Source organism: Dipodomys spectabilis, unplaced genomic scaffold (assembly GCF_019054845.1).
Source record: "Dipodomys spectabilis isolate Male_0828 unplaced genomic scaffold, ASM1905484v1 ptg000174l, whole genome shotgun sequence".
NCBI classification, from domain to species: Eukaryota; Metazoa; Chordata; class Mammalia; order Rodentia; family Heteromyidae; genus Dipodomys; species Dipodomys spectabilis.
In genome coordinates, this window is record NW_024870851.1 from 2,050,780 (window position 1) to 2,067,066 (window position 16,287).

A 16,287-nucleotide genomic window follows, 5' to 3' on the forward strand; every position below is an offset into this window, starting at 1 on the left:
CGAAAGCCGGACCCCCAGCTCCCACAGCCGATTCCCGGCACGGGGCGGCGGGCTGCGCGCGGGGCTGAGCCCGGGGAGGGCGCGGCGCGGCGCGGGAGCGAAGGGCGCAGGGCCGGCGGCCGCGTCCACATGTGGCGGGCCGCAGGGAGGGGGGGCGCGAGCCGAGGGGGAGGGCTCACGTCGCGGCGAAGTTCCCGGATGGTCGCAGCCTCCCTCCCGGCGCGGAGAGCTTTTCCTGCCCGCCCGGCTCAGCCCTGCGGGGACCCCGCGAGAAGTTTCCCAGAAAAAAATGCCCGGCGCGCCGCGGGGCCGTGGAGCCGCCGCCCGGAGCCGCTACGTGGTAAGGGCGCGCGGGGCGCGCGGGGCGGGGCGGGGCGGGGGGGGGGCCGGCCCGGGTCCGGGCTGTGGGTCCGGGGGCGCCGGGAGGGACTGGCTCCCCGGCGGGGCTCCGCTGCGCTGCCTCGGGAGGCGCTGCCCCCAGCGGCGCTGCCTCGAGCGGGCGGGACGGCCGGGGGGGGCGAGGCCGCGACGGCCCCCGCGGCCCAGCTCCGGGCGCGGCAGGAGGGAGGCGAGGAAGGGGCGCGGACGGCCCGGCTGCTCCGGGTCCGGGAGGACGCTGCCGGGCTGCCCCGAGGACTCGGACCCGACCCTAGCCCTCGCTTCGCGGGCTGGACCTGGCGGCGACGTCTAGGGCCGTCCTTCACCTCTCCGGCTCCCGCGGAGCTGGCTTCGGGGCATCCCGGGAGCCAAGCGGGCTGGGGAGCCGCCTCGCCCGCCTGGCTCGCGGAAGCGCGCCCCTCCCGCGACTCCACTTCCCGGAAGAGCTTCCTTCCCACCCGGATCGATCCGATCCCTGCGGGGGCCCGCAGAGCCACCCTCGCTCCGGCGTCTCTCCCCAAGCTCTCCCGCTCAGCGTCACTTCACTTTTCCCGAGACACACTTGCCTTTTAAGAGAAGTCTCTCGTGTAAGGAAAAACAGCTTGACCCAGCAAGGGTTATCCAGATCCTCACTTTATGGCTAGACTTTGAACTCTGGGATTCACAAAGGGTGTGTTTGCGTGGAACCCAGCCTACAGTCTTCTGGGTCCTGCCTAATAGAAGGTGGACTATCCTCTCCAGAGCCTGGGGTTCCAGGTCCCCTCCTCTGAGCTCTCTGGGAAGCCCCTCCGGTTGTCAGCAGTGAGTGAGTGGATTTGATCCCCGTTTCTGAAGATTGCTACTCATTTCTCCCTCCACCCCCTCCCAGGAGCTTCACTGCGCCTCTCCTTCCCCTTCCCAGGCACCAATTTTGATCCTGGTCTCTCTCACCACTTTCCTAAAGCAATTTCTGAACAGCACTGTGGCTTCGTTTTGGGTGACTGGTAGACTTTGCCTTCTCTACACTGCTTATTTCTGTAATGAATGAAGTAAGGAAGAAATTTTCTGTTTTAGTTTATAAGTCATCTTTTGACTTCTTAAAGTGAAAACTCCACACAGGCTCTCTGTACTCTGAAATCTTCAGCCCCCTTACAGTGCTCACTGCGCTGCTCAATCCTATGATTATTCTTGTTCTGGGTATTTGCCTGCCAGTCATCCATCCAGAGTTGAATTTTTCGGGGACCTGGAAGTGGTACACTCTACACATGCCCAGTGACTGGCTGAGTAGAAGTGTGTAGACTAGGCTTTGCAGATGGTGGTTCTGTCACCGGACAGAGGTGAGGTTTAGTGAAGCTCCCCTTTAAATATAGGAACTCTTCACTTAGGGTCCTTGACTTCGATCACAGAATAAGAATTTCTGGACAAGTCGCAATGGTAAGAAAACTTGGCAGAGCTTTATTAAGTAAACAAAGAAACAGACAAAAAAGCAGACACACAAAAGGGCAGGGGCACACTCTTGCAGATTGTGGGTGCTTTCATAAGGACATAAAGACACAGACATAGGCCCACAAAGGAGACACCCAGCTCCTTGTGCTGTTGGGTATTTATAGGGTAAAGGCAGGGGGTCTGGCTGTAAGTTATGCAAAGCTAGGTGCTTTGTTTTTGCTTTAACTACACCTGGTGTTATTTTCTCAGTTTCCAGGTAAGAATCATCCTGCAATAAAACAGATCCTTGTCCTTGAGACAAAGAGATGCCCTGCTATCTGCATTTTGGAGCATCCTGTCAGGCAGTTGTGAATCCTTGGTGAGAAATGCATCCCTTAGGAAAGAATGCATTCAGTTGCCTCTCTTTGAAGCAAAGATAGTATTTCTAAGTTTCTAGATACCGTGTTTCTGAGTGGTTTGCACCAGGCCTCAGTTTCCATAAGTTATCGAGCTTCAGTCCAACAGCTCAATGACATCCTCTTCCTTGGAACCTTCCCAATGCCTGACTTAACCTTTTTCCCTGAGAATTACATGAACCTTTTCAGATTGGCTGATGTAAAGAGATTTGAAAGCAAGGCAAAATTAATTCTAGGACATTTAGAGAGAATGAGCTTATTTCCAGCTGGAGGAAATAAGCCTTCTTTCATTTTTTGTTCGTTTTACAAATAAAATCTACTGTATTGTTTATGTACTTTCTTTGATTAGCATAAATTGTTGTACAAAGTATGGGGTTTCATTGTGATATTTCCATATATGCATATAATGTACTTGGTTATATCCTTTTTATTTTTTTGTCAGTTTCTGGGCCTGGGCGCTATCCCTGAGCTCTTCAGCTCAAGGCGGGCACTCTACCTCTTGAGCCACAGCACCACTTCTGGTTTTCTGGTGGTTCATTGGAGATCAGAGTCTCACGGACTTTTCTGCCTGGTCTAGCTTTAACCTCGATCCTTAGATCTCAGCCGCCTAAGTAGCTAGGATTACAGGCGTGAGCCACTGGCGCCCAGCTTATATATCCCTTTATTACTATTTATTCCTTTCTCCAAGTCCTTTCACAATTTTGATAGCTTTCATCATGACATTCTGACATTTTCGTCCTTTCACACTTTGATCATTTACACAGACACACACACACACACACACACCCTTTCTGCTTCCCTTTCCTACCCATAGTCACTTTCTGGTGTCAGTGGGCATATCTTACAACTTGAGCATTATCTCATTCACAACTGGAGTTGATAACCTTTGTACTTCCTCCATCCTGGAGTGTGAGGACCGAGTGGAATAACAGGGTGTAAAACAGCAAAAAAGCAGCTTGACAGAGAGTCATCAAGACTTGGAACAACAAGAGAAAGTGGTTTTGTAATTTCCTGTAGTGTCACGTGCTCTATGGACTCTCCTACCCCTACCATCTAGGTGCTCTGGGCAGCTATGCCTTTTGTGGATATTTTACTAGATCTGTGTCACTGACTTCACTATTTCAAGGTGTTCCTAACTATGGTTATAATTTGGGGGACATGAAGTTTCCACAAAGGACTAACAGGAGCGTTTTTGGTACTATAACTCTTTCATTTCTAAGCATCTAAGCTGTCTTCCTGAGGCCTGTCTGCCCATAGGGGATACCAAATTCCAAATGATGTCCCCACAAAGGTCTCCTTTCTGGTATTTTGTGTGTGTGTGTGTGTGTGTGTGTGTGTTTGTTTTTGCTGGCAATCTACAATTATGTCATGGTTCTTGATGGTTTATAGGCTCATTTATGCCTTGTGACTAGCTAGGACTTATAGATGTGAATCAGGCCACAGTTAGCATCATGCCAGATGTTCATTGAGCATTGAGGATCCCTGCTAGAGGCAAGGTGGAAGTTGTGCTCTGCGCTTGAGGTAGAGGAGAGATCAACCTTAAGAGATGCATGCCCCTGGATGGCTACCTTCTGTTTCACACAGCAGGAGTGCAAGGTAGAATATGATAAACAATATTGAAAAAGGTGCAGAACAAATACAGGAATTTCAAGGAGGGTGAAGTTACTTCCAGCTGGAGGGAAGTCAGTCAGTTTGTCATTGATTTATCCACTTAACAGGTACTTATTATTTGTTCTGTGCTAGGCATGGAAAGATTAATAGGCCCATTTACACTGTGTCCCGTTGAGAAACACTTCAGGCTTTACTTCTCTAGGACCAAGGAAGTCTTGCTCACATGAGATACAATTATGCCCAGCCTTAACCAGATGTAGTTAGTTACTCCTTGACCTGCAGGTATTAAGGTCAAGTTAAAATACCAATTGTGTCTCTTGAACACTTTTGAATCATAAAATCTCCAGGCTTACCAAAGTCCACAGAATATCTTCAATTAGGTAAGAAATGTTATAAGCTAACACGCATTATGTTGGTTTTGTACGGCTGTGTCAGAATATCTGATAAAAGTATTTAAAGATTTATTTATTTTACCTCGTGGTTTCAGAGGGTCCATGGTCACTTAATTCTGAGTTTCTTGACCTGTTGTGAGGAAGAACATTATGGCCACTGGAGCATGTAGGAAGAGGTTGATTATCTCTTGGCAAGCTATGCCCTTCAGAACCACCCCCGCTCCCCCCCTCCCCCAAACCTTTGTTCTTCCAACCAGGCCATACCTTACACAGTTTTCAGACTCTTCTCAGCTGGGAACCAAGCCTTGAACACATGGATCTGTGGAGATTCCTTTGTATTGAAGTCTGCTGGTCCTTAGCAATGACTGAGACTAGAAGCTTATAAAGGCTTGATTGACTGCCTGCCCCCAGGTAAGGCCAATGTTCTGCTGAAGGCAGAGCTTCTGAATGGTTATAGCATGGACCACCGGTGAAACACATCTTGCTTCCAGTTCCAGTGCTTACTCTTACAAGAGCTTTGTTTCTTTACTTTTAAAATGAAGAGTATAGTAGCTTTCCAATTAATTGTTGATAAATAGTGGTTTATTTCCACCATTCTACAATAATTGAGAAGAGTGAGTTTTCCACAAAGTCAAAGGATTTTAATGAGAGTTAGATATTATATCATATATGTAGGTCACTTGGCAAATTGTGGCTACCTCAGTATTTATTTGTGGGTTATTATTTCTTGCATCATTATTATCAGTGTTAGTCTATATAAAACATTGTTGGTATAAGAACTTAAACATAGGTACTATTTTTATGCAAATTAATTCACATTAATAATTCCTTAGCTGTGTGCAGTTTATCAGGTGCTTCCCACCAGTCCTCTCATATAGCTCTGAGAAGGAGAAATCTCAAGGAGAAGCCATCTTAGTATTAGAGGACTTCCAGCTTGCAGTGTCTGCTACTCAGTAGTACCGACTGTATTGAGGTTATCAGAACAGATTAAGGACAGGGAAGGGAAGACAAGGTATATCGCTTTCCTGGTCCTTTGGCACCAGGAAATAACAAGTTAACATGTTGTGGCAGTAACCCATTAGGAGGCATACCTGGCAGGAGGGGTAGAGGTAACGAGTTGATCAGACTGACTGCCCCCTTCAAGCTGCTTTAGTCATGAATATAGTCCTCAAGGACATTGAGATGGGGTACCTCTGCATCTTGTGGCCAGGGGTCATGGAACTTTTAGTCCTGAGAAACATACTTAGTGTTACAGAATCTGCCCATTGATTATAGATACTTGAGAAATCAAAAGTAATATACTTTGCTAAGACTTAACAGAAGAACATAGAATAAGTTGGAAGCACAGTTATTTACAAATCTCATTAGTAATTTTGATAAATGTGGTTTTTGTAAGATTGTGCTCAAGAAGAGACCAAATGCTCCTTTTCCATTTACCAGTTCCCCTCTCAGGCAGCTTCCATCACTGTTTGGGCCTCACTGTGGTTTGAAATCTATTGTCCTGTATTGCAGTTGCTTGTCACCCTTCCTCCTCATTAAACATAGGAACTATTTTAATACAATTTCTGTTGTTTTTTTTTTGTTTTTATGCAGTTACTGTTTTTAGGCTCTTTCACTTAAAAAGACACTTAATAGTCAAAATAGGAGCTTTCCAATTATTCTTGATAAATGGTGGTTTATTTCCACCATTCTCTAAGAATTGAGAAGAGTGAGTTTTCCACAAAGACAAGGTAAATCTTTGTTCTGTAGAAGACTGACTTCTGAAGAGGTTGGCATACAAATTTCATCCTAAGAGTGTTTCTTCACTGTGATCAACAATGTGACATTAAGTACTGTGTATCTTGATATCTTTTAATTTGAAAAATAATTAGTCTGCTAATAAAGGAATTAGGATTTGTGTTCTTTCTGGAAAGATGACAATCATTATTGTCTAAACAAAGAATTGCTGTTTCCTGGGTTCATTTTTCTCTGTGTATTTACTGTATTTGGTTCAGATGGGGACCAAGACTCTTCTGCCCTTGACTTTTGCACCCTTTGTTCTGGCTGAGCAGAGGTATACAGCCTAAGAAGGACATTTAGGCCAGGTTCACGGACAGTAGCCTTCTCTGTGGCCACAGACTCCTTTGTACTTAGAGAATATGCACTTCTGACAGAGAAGAGCTATCAGAAGCAGGAAGGAAATTGTGAATAAAAAAAAAAAATCAAGCCGGGTGCTGGTGGCTCACACCTGTAATCCTAAATACTCAGGAGGCTGAGATCTGAGGTTCATGATTCAAAGGCAGCCTGGGCAAGAAAGTCTGTGAGACTCTTATCTCCATCGAAAACCAAAAATGGCACTGTAGCTCAAAGTGGTAGAGCACTAGAGCCTTGAGCAAAAGAGCTCAAGGACAGCACCTAGACCCTGAGTTCAAGAACCATAACTGACAACTCCCCCCCCCCCAAAAAAAAATCCAAAAAACAATTCAGAGCCAATTTTCTAGGCAAGTGGACTCAATGATAACTGTGAGTTTATATTTTTATATATAGAGAGAGTTAATAGATTTTTAAAATTTTGTCCTACATGGATATATATACACCTTTTAAAAAGTATATGTATGTTTATGTTTATATATATTCTCTCAATAACAAAACTTGATCACCCTACAAATATGTGTACATACCTTATCTCATTAATAAGAGCTATATTGGTTATATTTTTCTTCTCCTTCTATCCCACTTGATATTCTCAAATATTTGAAATTGTTATATAGAAACTGTTTGTAGTTGGTTGCTTTACTTTTTAGTATTTCTCCAACAACAATGACAATAATAATCATGCTGGGATTGAAACCAGGACTCTTTACATGCTAAGCACACACTCTGCTAATGAGATACACCCCAGTCCCTCCCCACCATGTTATTTATCTATTTATGTGTCAGTGCTGGGGCTTGGACTCAGGGCCTGGGCTCTGTCCCTTAGTTTTTTCGTTCAAGGCTGACACTCTACCAATTGAACCACAGTTCCACATCCAGCCTTTTGTTAGTCAATTGGAGATTAAGTGTCCCACAGATTTTCCTGCCTGGTCTGATACCAAACCATAGTCCTGGATCTCAGCTTCTTGAATAGCTAGGATTAGTCATGAGCAGCTTCATGTTATTTTTTTTTTAACAGCTCATAACATCATGTTGTGGGGATGTATTATTAACAATTTCACTATTGGTTGATTGACAACGATCATTCATTAGACCGAACACTAGTAGTTCAGTGACCATCCACTCACCTGCTAGCTCTTGTTAATGATGTTTAAACAACTAGCCATTTATTCAGTGGTAGAATAAATGTCATTTATTAGTTGACACTACATAGACCAAATAGGCAATTTAATAGGTTGAATTTCTTGTTTTTTCTACTGCTGTGTGTTGTTAGATCACCACAGCTCATTTCTAAAATCCCCTGAATATTTTTCTATTGATGTCTACAAGAGATTATATGTACTGAATGGAAAAAGTTAGGCCTGGGAGGGCACAGGAGATTGCACTATGGATTGATGCTATATTGAACTGCTGAATATGCTTTTAAATAATGTTCAGGAGACCCTGAGTCTGCCTTTCGCCCAGCAGAATAGATTTTGAAAGTAGGAAACCTTTAAAGCCTTGAAGATCTTGAGAAAACATGTACCCTTGCTATTTATTTTCTGAGAATGTAAACAGTGAGATCAGTGTCTAGAGCACAATGGTCTTGTGTTGTGGGATAGATAGTTAAATAATGGAGACAGTCAGAGCAGCCCTGAGATAGAAGAGAATAGAAATGGACTGCTCTTAAACAGGCCCACATCCCATAAACAGCAATGTATGTGTGCCCTGTTAGGTTCAACTTCCAAGAAGTATTGAGCAAGAAGTGAACAGAGCAAAGAGAAGAAGACTAATGTAGTTTTATTTCTCAGGTCTCAGAAGAGAGGCTGAGGAATACTAGGGCAAGTTTTCAGGTAGTGCTAAAATTCCTAATTAGATTTTTGAGGACCTAGAAAAAGGCAAAGTCATCGGAGACCTTTTCAAACCTTTTTTTTTTTTTGGGTCCGGTCATGGGGCCTGAACTCTGAGCCTGGGCGCTGTCCCTCAGCTCTTCAGCTCAAGGCTAGCGCTCTACCACTTGAGCCACAGTGCCACTTACGACTTTTTTTTTCTGCTTATGTGGTGCTGAGGAATCGAACCCAGGGCCTCATGCATGCAAGGCAAGCAAGCGCTCTACCACTGAGCCACCTTCCCCCCCCTTTTTTTTAAGAGCACATTTACTTTAAGCAAGGCTTCTGGTTGTCCATTAGAACCAGAGTTTGATTGGCATGAATGGTTTAATGAAGTACTCTTGCCAGTGATTCTTGGGAGGCTGTGGATGGGAGAATGATAATTTGAGATCAGCTTGAGCCGCAAAGTTTATGAAACTTCTAAGCCCAGAACTGGGTGACATAGGGCATGCCTGTCTTCCTAAATATGTCATGGGATGTTGAGATTGAGAGGCTCTGGGCCAAGCTAGGAAGAAAAGTCTGCACACTCTTTCTCAATGGAAGAAGCTGGGTATGATGCTTAATATCTGTCATCCCAGTTACCACAAGAAACCTAAAATAGACAGATGGCAAGGTTTCAGGCCAACCCCTGGACATCAAATGAGATCCTCCCCCAAAATAAACAGTGCAAAAAAGGGCTTTAGGCATGGGCTTGTGATCAGGTACCTGCATAGCAAGTCTGAGGCCCTGACTTCAAACTCTGAACTTCCAAAAGGAAAAGAAAGAAAAGGAAGGGAGAAACATTAGTTTAAATAATCTTGGTTTTCTTAAATTAGAATTTCACATTGTTGGGCTGGGAAGTGGCTTAGTGGTAGAGCACTTGCCTTGCATGCCTGAGGCCCTGGGTTCGATTCCTCAGCACCACATAAGCAAAAAGCAAAAAGCCGGAAGTGGCACTATGGCTCAAGTGGTAGAGCGCTAGCCTTGAGCTGAAGAGCTGAGGGACAGCGCCCAGACCCAGAGTTCAGGCCTCACAACCGGACCGCCCCCCCCCCCCAAAAAAAAGAATTTCACATTGTTCTAGTCTTACCATTGTTTGTTGTTTTTAAGGACTCATTTTATTTGAGACAAATAAAAAAATTGTTGTTAGGTTCCTCAGAAGATTCCACATAGAGCTCCCCTATGACCCAGCAATCCCACTTTTGGGCATTTACCCAAATGATCACAAACAAGACCAGCTAAGACTAAAGATACCAGCACAAATATGTTTATTGCAGCATTATTTACCATAGCTAAGATATGGAATCAACCCAGATGTACCTCAGGAGATGAATGGATCAAGAAAATGTGGTGTATATACACAATGGAATTCTGTGCCTCCATCAGAAAGAATGGCATTGCCCCATTTGTTAGGAAATAGAAAGACTTGGAAAAAAATTATATTAAGTGAAGTAAGCCAGGCCCAAAGAAACATAGGTCCATGGTTTCCCTTATTTGCAATAACTAGTATATGCCTGAGTCAAGCAGAAAAGGTCAGATAAGTTGATGTTAGGTGAAATGAACCCCAAGATAAGGATTCAAATGTTTTTTCTTTCTTGCTATTGTTTCTAACATTTATAAGATGATTTCTTGGTTGCTTTGTATGTCCTTCCCCCACGGTATAACCCCTGCTTTCACTGCATTTGATGTTGGTATAATTTGTGGAGGGGAAGGGAAAAAACAAATCATTTAAATAGGGATACAGGTGGACCCATTGCAACAATGAGATGTACAAGTCGTTATGTTGAAAAACAAACTTTACAACTTTGCCGGGGTGGGGAGGAGGGGGTGGAGATGAGAAGGAATGGGAAGAGCGAACAAAGGAGGAGGCTACAATGCTTGATAAGAAATGTGCTCATTATCTTGCCCGTGTAATTGTAACCCCTCTGTACGGTATTTTCACAATAAAAAAAAATGGTTGTTAGAATTAGGATTTCCTTTTTGGGTGGTGTTTTGTAAGATTTCAGAGGTAGAGCTGCATTATTTAGACATCATAATTCCCTTAATCTCATTTGGATGAGGAACCAGTAATTGAAGGAAAACAAATCCTATGGTTAAAGAACTGTGGGGACAATGTTATAGTAGTAGTTTAGTGGCAAGATTTCTTTTTGTGCAGATTCTCTTATACATCATCTCCTTTATGCTGTAGGAAAGCACCGTGTTGTCTCAGCTTGGAAGAAATTTGTGTGTTCACCATCAGGCCAGTGCAGAGTGCTTATAATTCATAGCCTTTGCTGAAAATTTCACTCTATCACTTTAAAAATTGTCATTTTTAATTTGTTAGATTATAACAATAGTGTGGGCTTGCCAAAGACAAAAAAAATGGAGAAATGCCTAGAGGAAAAATTAGTATTTTTTCCTCTTTATCTTCCTCAAATCCTAACTCCTCAAGGTAATCAATAGTACCAAGTTTGCAACTGTGCCTTTACTTATGTAACAATTTATAAATGTTTTCATAATAGCTTATTTTTTCTTTTTTTCCTCTTCCTTCCTTTTCTTTCTTCCTTTGTTTTTTCCTTTCCTTTCTTTCTTCCTCTTTCCTTCCTTTCCTTCCTCCTTCCTCCCTTCTATTCTCTCCCTTTCCCTCTCCTTCCTTCCTTCCTTCCTTCCTTCCTCCCTCCCTTCCTCCCTCCCTCCCTCCCTCCTTCCCTCCCCCCCTCTTTCTCTCTTTCTCTTTCTTTGTGCCAGTACTGGAGCTTGAACTTAAGGACAAGGCACTGTCCCTTTGCTTTTTGTACTCAAGGCTGATTCTCACTTGAGTCATAGCTCCACTTCCAGCTTTTTGGTGGTTAATTAGAGATAAGAGTCTCACAGACTTTCCTGCATGGACTGTCTTTGAGCTATGATCCATAGATCTCACCTTCTGAGTAGCTAGGATTGTAAGTGTGAGCCTTCAGTGCCTGGTGTATGATAGCCTCTAATACTAAAAATAGAGTCATATATATTAGTCGTCATTTTTGTTGTTTTTCTTTTGCAGTGCTGGGGCTCATGAATTACTAAACAAGTACTCTGCCACTGAGCCATACTCCCATCTCAGGCTACAACTTTTTTTTTTTATATATAAGGCACCATAGACTTTCTCTAAATCAAAAACAAACAAAAGATAGTATAGATTTTTCTTTAAATCAAAAAACTCATTTATGTCATGCTTAATATTCCATATTTTAGCCATTCATCTTGTTCCAAGTTTTCTCCTACAATAGTACTTCTCAGAACACACTAATGTGTGCAAGTGTGTTTGTACGTGCTAGCATACAGAATTGCTCATTTCTGTCGAGTCCCCAAAGTGGTATCACTTTTCCAAAGTTGTAACAATTCAGTCTCACTAACACTCTTTTAAATATGTTTCCCCACTTCCTAACCAGCATAATTCATTTCAGAAGTATAAACTTTCTAATTTCCTTTTCCTGTTTTGTTTCAAATAACTTCTTAGGAATCTCTTGTCAGTATCTCTACCTTTATAAAAAAAATTCACTCATTTGAATTTTTCATGTTTTTTTCTTTAATTTCTCTAATGTGCATATGATTTGTCTTCTAAAACTAGAAAAGAAAAACTAAGGTCACAGCTTAATTGTTCTGGGCTGAAACGATAATAACAAAGTAAATACAGACCTTCCAATCCAATTTTCCTCTAGAAGTATATTATTTATTGTCTCATGAAATAGAAATGGTCTAATGGGAAAAACCAGAAACTTACAAAGATGGGAAAATTTTAAAGGAGTTTAAGCTTGCATAGTTAATTGAGTTTCTCTCTTGGATCCAAAAGCCTCAAGACAAAGATTCTTTGAGAGTATTAGTTATAAGTTCGCTGAATTACATAAAGAGGAAAAAGTGAATCATAGCAGATAGAAATTTCAAGTCCAGGGGCTGGGAAGGTGGCTCAGTGGTAGAGTGCTTGCTTTGCATGCATGAGGCCCTGGGTTCGATTCCTCAGTATCACATAAGCAAAAAGAAAAAAGCCAGAAGTGGCGCTGTGGCTCAAGTGGTAGAGCGCTAGCCTTGAGCTGAAGAGCTGAGGGACAGCGCCCAGGCCCTGAGTTCAGGCCCCACGACCGAATTTCAAGTGCAACTGCTATTGAAAAGAAAGTTCCTGTCCTCATTGCGCTTGCTTATTTTTCTGGGAGGTGAGACTGGAGTCCACTTCTCCTGGTCTTATAGTTGCTGAGTTCATTATAAAATTATTTGCATGTAACTTCAGCAGTACATTGGCTAATCAGAAACAGCTGTCCAACCTGAGTTGTTTATATGACCAGAATAACTAAATCAATCAGCAAGATCTCTTATGTTTTGGTAGATCAGGCCAACATTGTGTATTTAGCCCAGAATAATTATGCTTTGTAACTAACCTGACACAGATGGCAAAAAGATTGTTTGGGCAGAATTGGAACTAAAAATTAAGAAACCCTGTGAGTCCTTGATAGTGGCCTTAATAAAGTGTTATTCTGTTTTTGATCTTAGTGTTTTAAAGGCTAAAATTCATAAAGGTGTAGTCTTTTAAAACATCTTCTGTTAGGGTTGGGACCCCTGAGTGAAGCTGAATTCTCTTGATCAATGTTCCCAAAGAAGAGTCTGTGCATTCTGCCAAACTGCCAGGACTGAAATAAGCCCAGAGCCCCAAGCTGGTAAAATGCCACAAACCAAGCAAACTGACATGTCTGACTAGAGGCAGCTGTACTACATCAGGCATGAAACACTCATTCCCAAGTGAGGCTAGAGGCAGAAATCCTGTTTGGGTGGAGCCACAGTGATTCCTCAGAATGATGTCTCTCTGCTCCTAGCCCTTAAGGCCCACTGGAGCTGAGTGAGTTCACAGAGTGTCCATAGGCTCCAAGCAATCAGTGTTCATAGAGACTTCAGTACTGTAAGACAGGAGGTCTGATGACATAGGAAAAGTCTCTGGACCCTGAGTTTCCATGTGTTAACCAGTCTTGGGGGAATTCTGCATTTGCTATCACTCAAACCCACTCTCAAGGACAGAAGCCTGCCTGCTTCCACTAGTCAGAGAATCCTAGGCCTGGACTACATTTGAGTCCCTGGTTGGCTCTGATGTAGTGCTAACCTGGAAGATAGTAGCTATTTTAGGTTGCAGTCAGTGAATGGAACAATAAGGTAAAATGCTGTCTGTTCTTTTGCTGCAGACCACCTTTTGCAAGAAGTTGCATTTTCTTGGGGCCACTTATGCTGATGCCTGAAGGCAGATAGAGGTCTCTGTTTCCCACCCTCCCTTTGCCCTTGGCTAATCCTCAGTGGTGCAGATTCTAGAATTTAAGTAACTTTGAGATTAAGACCTGATTATCACCTGGTTCATTGGCTTAACTCCCTTCATATAGTACCCTCTGCAAAAGGCCTGGGTAGAATGAGCAGATTCATAGATTAAACTCAATCTTGTGTTCTAGTCCTAGCTTTCTTGCCCAGGAGTCTCATGACCTTGACAACAATACCACATTCTGCAGTTATAGAGAACAGGAATCTGCAGGAATTCAGAGAGAGGCTGTGATGAGAGAGAGAGGTGGAGACAAAGATGATCCTTGGGCTCCTTGGTAGTGTTTTGGGTCAAGCCTTAACTTTGCTCTGGATCAGTCATGTTAACACCTGACACCCAACAAGACATACATTAGACATCTCTAAGAATCGTCCCAAAACATCCCAGGTGCTGCTTAAGAACATGGTATTGGGGCTGGGAAGGTGGCTCAGTGGTAGAGCACTGGCCTTGCATGCATGAGGCCCTGGGTTCAATTCCTCAGCACCACATAAACAAAAAGAAAAAAGCCGGAAGTGGCGCTGTGGCTCAAGTGGTAGAGCACTGGCCTTGAGCTGAAGAGCTGAGGGACAGCACCCAGGCCCAGAGTTCAGACCCCACGACTGGACCCCCCCCCCCCAAAAAAAAAGAACATGGTATTGATTGGTGTCACATTTTGCTCTCAAGAATAAATGACTAATATAAACTTCATTGAGCTGCTGGGGAAAGAACATAAAATTCAACCAAAAAAAGTAGAATCTTTGTTATTATTATTTTAAAAAAATGTAAGACTCTAGGATTTAGGACAGAGAAACTGTATGAATATCATTTTGCCATTTGGCAGTTAAGCAACCACCTCCAAGAAGTAGGGGCCTGCCTCATGCCAGATGCTAGTTGATTGCAGAGTTGAGAAGGGTGGTGAGCCTGATGAGTCCTAGTCCATACCTCTTTCCCTTACCTGAATTACTTACAGTATTCTAAATGCTTTTTCTATTGAATTACAGCTAAAGCATAGACCTTTCTGTGAAAGCAGAACTCTCTCAGATAGGTAACACAGGAAGTTCAGCAGGGGAACAAGGCAGTGTTCAGTTGTTCAAATGGCTGTGGCTCTCTCATTTTCATAGCCCATCCTCTGCCTCCTGGACAGGGGTGTAGGATAACAGGTTTGTCCCTATTATCCCTAATGCATGTAATTACTTGGGTATGATGAAGTCAAACTAGCCTAGTTCACATTAGAGTTCATTGAAGGGGCAGGGATAAGAGGGGAATAGCCACTTCCTTTCTGTGCAGACAAATGTACCTCAAAATCCTGCTACTGGGAGCAATTGTTAGGCAACGAATTCAGCAAGCTTTGGTCATAATGGCTTTGGGGCCTGAAAGGCCTGTGAGGCAGCAATCTCTCCAGGCTGCTAGAATGGAGCTCAAAGCCCCTCCTGGAGGAGGCCTAGGCAACCTGTGGAGGCCTCCCCACCCCTTAGTCATTGGTCAGTTCTAAGATAGCCTGTCAGGGCTCAGAACTGTAGGATAAATGACTACTGTCTACCTTTGTACCTATAGATCCTCAGAGCAAGAATGGGGGGAAAACAGCTCTTTATCAGATAAGACAGAACTCCAAGCCCTGGGCCTTATCTCATCTAGAGGGCCTCTGAACAGACTATGGCAGTAGAGTGGGGTTGTGGGTACTGTGAAATGTCATTGGCCCAGGGCTGATTGTATCTCTGGTTTTGCTTCATTTCCTCCACAGGAAGAATATTTGGAGGAATTGAAACTTAGGCCAGAGAAGAGACTTGCTTCTGCACTGTAGACTGTCACAGAGTGGGAAACACTCCATTCTTGTCCTCCACTCCATCAGACCCCCACAACTAGAAGCTTCCCTGGATCACCAGGAGCTGAACCCTCTGCTACCACTTTACCTAATAATCTTTTAAAGCCTAGGGAAAGACAAAAGACAGAACAGAAGATCAACTAAAGCCACTTTTCAGCCTCAAATCCATGCACCTGAGAATATCTTCATCAGAGAGCAGAGGGGCCTCTTTCTATTTTTCTGATATGACCCTGGCCATTCTAGATTCAATCAAGGAGCTAGAATTGAACTTTAGGAGTTTCTGATTCCCATATATGTGATCTCCCTGGCCTTGTCTTCGGTTAGAACAGTGTGGCCCTGCCTTTGAGTGTACGTTTTTGTTCCACATCAGCTAGCCTCCTGAGCATGAGATGCCAGGCCACAGGGCCTGTATAGGCTACTGCCTTACACCTGGATGGTGCAGAAAACGACTTCATCTCTCCCTCTAAGCAGTCAAAGCTCATAATCATGCTGACTCTCACCTTTTCTGAACTTACTGCCTCATCTCCAGCACAAACAGACAGCTCTCTTAAAACCATCAATGGATTGCCTACTTGGGGGAACTGGAGAGCAGAATGTGTTGTAACTGACCCTATTGCATAAGACAGCTCAGGGACTTCCTCCTTTTTAACCATAAGGTAAATAAGCTCAGAAGGCCCATGTAGAAGAACTGAAGGAACAAAATAACTTGGGGCCCATAAGCAAAGAACTTTGCCCTGTGTGGATCCCAGGATTGGGAAAACAGAGGACATATCCCTTTAACTCTTCCCAGAGTCACAATGTTTTTAAAAGAGAAAAATGTAAATTTAAGAGGTCACAAGTGGTTTAGAATTTAAACAACAAAAAGGAGCATCTCTCATGAGCAGGAGTCCAGCTATAAAGAGGCATTGTCCAAACTAGTGTTTTGAAACTTTTTTGACCATAATTTACAGTAAGTGGTAAGTTTTTTCATTGAAGGTAGGTAGATGATAGGTAGAGATTGGGG

The 16,287-nt window shown here is 43.5% G+C and overlaps 1 protein-coding gene across 1 annotated transcript in view; it reads left to right on the top strand.

The window, feature by feature from the left end:
- The first annotated feature begins 217 nt into the window (after nt 1–217).
- Wipf1 (WAS/WASL interacting protein family member 1) overlaps nt 218–16,287 on the top strand; it is a 114,111-nt gene continuing 98,041 nt past the window's right edge. Inside the window, exon 1 of the mRNA XM_042694056.1 lies at nt 218–340. The gene's annotated coding sequence lies outside the window, so the exon portion shown is untranslated. The remainder of the gene's footprint in view (nt 341–16,287) is intronic.